The sequence below is a fragment of the Poecilia latipinna genome, unplaced genomic scaffold, assembly GCF_001443285.1.
Source record: "Poecilia latipinna isolate Pla-1442-1.1 unplaced genomic scaffold, P_latipinna-1.0 Scaffold516, whole genome shotgun sequence".
Taxonomy (NCBI): Eukaryota; Metazoa; Chordata; class Actinopteri; order Cyprinodontiformes; family Poeciliidae; genus Poecilia; species Poecilia latipinna.
This window is the reverse complement of record NW_015113132.1, coordinates 23,666-28,398: the sequence shown is the minus strand read 5'-3', so window position 1 is coordinate 28,398 and position 4,733 is coordinate 23,666.

Below are 4,733 nucleotides of genomic sequence, written 5' to 3'. Positions count from 1 at the left end.
TGATCTAAAATAATAAAAGAGCCAGCTAAATGACAGGTTAAAAATATGACGTTCAGAATAGCAGGGGTGTGCGCAACATGCTGTTGGTTCTATGAGGGAAGAAGAAGGGATTTTACTTTCCATCTTTTCTTTCAGTCAGTGACATCGTTAAGCAGAGCTCATACGCTAAAGTTATAGCATGTAGAGGCATGTGAATTCCCCCCCCCCAAGTCTATGATAAAACTGGGAATTTTTTTAATGATTACTAATTGAATAACAACCCAGAGTTTGACTCCTTACTGTTTCTAATAGCCTTTTGCACATATGAGGAAAGTCCTTTGGTCAGTCCTTTCCTACGCTCCACCTCTCATCCCAATGCCCTCTGAATGTTATCAGATAAAGAAGAACAGTGGGACTCCAATCTGCCACGCTGCACCACAAAGCCAGAGTGATTTCCTGGGATGAATCACAAAGCACTGCGGGAACGCTCTCAATTTTAAAACACCGGGGTCTCAAAGCTCTGCTTATACCTTTTAAAATTGCAATTTGTAAATTGTTGAATCTGTTGCAGGACAGACAATACAAAACAGCACAACAACGAAAAAATTGAAAGGAAACGAAAGGTTGTGAATGTTTTTCCTCCAGCTTTTTATGATTTCAAAGCAGCATTTGAATGCACAAGGTTTCTGTGATGGTCTGGTAAATGAAAACTTCTGCCAGGAAATAGGTTTCATCGGGCCATGATGTCCCCACCTGGTGAGAGTCATCAGCTAAGGGGCTGATTTGCCTGTGGTTTCCTGACTTTTCCAGACTAGGCATGCAGTGACCAGGCTGCAGAAAACTGTGAGAAGGCAAGTGTAGCGCCTCGCCAGTGCAGGCTATAAAAGAATGACACGGCTCATGGCAATTGTCCTTCCTGTGCCAGAACAGAAACAGATTTTTGATCTCTCTCTCCTTCTTCGGGTCAGATGCTAGGGAGGAGGCAGTGGGCCTCGAAACTAACCCTGTCACAACAGAAAACTTGTGACTCTACATCCGGTCCTTCTTTTGTGACGATGTAAAACTACACTGAAGACATGAAGGACTTGGTCACTCAAGTTTGGGATTCCAACTCTAGTTGCACTTAAGCTATTAAAAACAAAAGATCTCTGACTTTAGACTGCACCCTGCAGACTTGACTTGGACTTTTGGTCTGAGACTTGAGTCTTAGTAGCAGTTTTCATGTCATGTAATGAAGACTAAAAAGAAGAATGTGAGCACTAGACTGTGGCTGCTGTGCATATTTTCCTGTGAGAAGACGTGATTGAATATTTACCAGTGACATTGACTGATTATGGGCTTTTTTTAACTATTTGCATTCATCTGTACAACTTCACTCATTCTGAATAACATTTCTACTGCTATCTGCATATATCTGCTATTGCAGAGTTGTTATTTTCACTAATTGTAAATGGTCTATCTTTTTAATGCTCCAATAGATATATACATTTTGTACATTTTTAAATGAACCAACTCAGTTGCACATTCCATTGGACTGGAGTGCACCATTTTTTTTAAATAAGTACATTTATACTGTATTTATGTTGAAATTGTGCCCACACTGTCCAGTATTTCATTCATTTCAGATATTGAAAATACAAACTACCATCACAAAACAGACCTGGAATTAGGCAGGAAGCATAGGACTAGTGGTGCAGAAGTCTGACTCACTGCCCTATTATAATAGAAATCCTGAGTTAAAATGATAGCTCAGTCATAAGCCTTTGTAAAAAGTTTACTGAAAACAGTCCTTGGGTTGCTGAGTCCATGACTGACACATAACCAGGAGGCTGCAGGTTGGCTACAGGTCTGAGCAGTTTAAATGTCTGAATGTAAAACAACATATGCGGTCCAAAACTAACTCTGCACAATCCTAAACTGTTGCCGTTTAGAAATGTTCTCTAATTAATCTGTTTGAACTAGAAACATGTTTGTCCAAAATTGAACACCAGCATCTAAATGTGCAAAGCTGGAAGAGGCATACCTCAAAAGACTGAAAACTGTAAATCCAGTGTAGTGTGGTTCCATAAAGTATTGACTCGGAGGCTAACCGCACATTATTTATATCTTCATTAATGAATTTAAAAGGTTGAATGTAGACATTGGACACATTTAAAGTTAATGACCCTCATGTTTTTGTCACACAGTGTATGGCTGTAAAAGTAACACATGCAGCTACTGTGTGCTCTGTTTGTCACTTCTGCAAGGTTAAATATTTTAAAAAAAGTTCAACATGTCACTGCAGTCCTCATAAAGTCATCTTTTTTTAAAAATAACTCCTGTAGCACCATGGTTTCTGCTTGCTGCATCAATTTAAGTTTTATTTACAGTATAGTTCTTGAGACGATAAGTCAGAGCTTCACATCCTGCTCAAATACTTACAGATCAGCAGAAAGCTTTCCTGATCTTAGATGTCCACAAACCTTATCCAAAATTATAATCCATTATTTAGATCAAAGCTGTGAAATATTACAGATTAGACATCATTCGTCCAGAAAATCTATCAATCACTTTAAATATTTTTACTAGATTGAAAGTATAATTAGACCTTCAATGTCAAAGAATAATAATGTGATTTGGACAGATTTTATTTTGCCTTCATAATTGGCAACATTGAAACTCAAATTAGAAATGCATTTGCAAGTAAAATTGAATTTCACAAACTAACTCCTTAGTTAGTGATGACAATATGCTCATTAAAGAGCAAAAGTGGCACATATAAAACAAAAACGAGTTTTGTTCTTTACCACCATCAGTTATAGAGTTTTGTTGTTGAAATTTATGAGCCACTAGCTGCATGAGTTATGAGTGAAGCTACTGCTGACATCGCTTGCTTCTGTAAGAAATAGACGTCTGAGTGAAGTAAAGTAAGTAAAGGTTTTTCAGACAAGGAGATTTGCCTGTGCATTGTGCTGAAGTCTTATACATACATAACTGACATATTTTGGGTGTCTGTGAACTTACCAAGTGATTTTCTATTTAACCGAAATACATGAGAAAAAATGATTAAAACGTCTTGTTTTTAGGGCGTGGTTGTAATCATTACTTAATTTCATAATAAAACTTGAAATCTAAAATGTCCCCCTTTCAATCTTTTGTAATTAAAGGAAGGAACACAGCCTTTGGGAAATTAATGTCAGCATTTCAGTTGTTTCAGTTACCTGACGGTATTGAATTTTATGACATCTCCATAAACTTTGGCTCCTAGTCATAGAATCTCTGGCCCATATTGCTGATAACCTGCTTTTACAGTCATTATATTGACCCATTTCTTCCTGTGAGAACATGATATACAGCGTGTTATGATACAATCTGTTCCTGAACCTGAGCCTGGCTTAGACACAAGATTATGAACAGCCTCATCACCTCTCTTGATTCTGCGGCAGCTGGGCTCATCATTGCTGTGTCCCACTTATTACAACAGCCGTATCACAACCAGGTTACCTAGAGTGTCACATTTTGTGTTGCGTCAAATATGTTTACACATATATATAACATGTCATTGTAGCTAAGCTTTATCATATTTAAGCTGCTGTTCTATCTTGCCGTGCGTATTGAAAAATGTAGCATATGGGTTTAAATGTGGGGAAGATTAAGTGCATTTTGTGAAACACGTACTCCTGTCAAGGCTTTGAAGAGTGTGTGTTGTTCTGATGACTTCATGATTTGTGCAGTGTGAGTGTGTATTAGTCCGAGAGTGCACTACTGAAGAAGGTGGAAGAAGGGTTTTTCTATCTTGAGTGTGTGTGTGGGAGTGAGTCCTCCGAGAAACACATTTGACCTTTTAATTCAGAGAATATACCGACCACCATTTAATAAACAGATGCAACACATAAATGCAACTGAAGCTATGTCAGATAGAATATGATCAGCAACAATATTTTTACTGACGAGACTTAAAGTCTGCATCTGTGATGGGGCATCATCATATTTAATCTGTACTTTGTGTTTCATTCCCGTGGAAAATTGGTGAACTTTTATATTTCATTCTCTGCACTTTTAGAATGCAAGTACTGTACTGAAAAAAATGTACTGTAAAATAAGTAATATAATAGACCATCCAGACAAATCCTGAAAAGTATTTGGCTCATAATTTTTTTCTACGCAATAATGTAATAAAACATCCACTGTAATACTATGAATAACACGCCATGAATCCGAGCCAACAATATGATTTAAGAAAATAGAGTTAGTGCACAGCAAGCTACAATTCATACATCAGCATCTCTTGTAATCCAGTAATGACACACTATTTCTAATCACCGGCAGAATTACTGACATGCTACACACCGGTAGCCACTCAATAATCTAATCACAAGCTTTAGTGCTCATTACAAGCTTTAAATTGTGTGCTATAGATAGAGCAACATAGCAGCACTACTTTGTAATTTGTTAGATGGGCGGCCTTCGAGTTAATAGCGATTATTAAATCTGAAAGAATTTATGTCAAGGTCAGCAAAATTAACAGATTTTTCTATAAAAGGGAACATATTTCTTTATCTCGATGTCTTCATTCCTTTTTTTAGCCCTATAATCAAACTAGTTCGTTAACTGCCCCATATTTGTGACAGTGACCCAGATTTTATGATAATAATGTAAGAAAAGTAGACACTCATGGAAGATGGTGCACTGAGAACATGCATAGTCCTGACTCTGAAGCAGCTGGAGGTGGTGTTCTATTTAACATAACTTTTTATTATTATTTGCACAGAGGC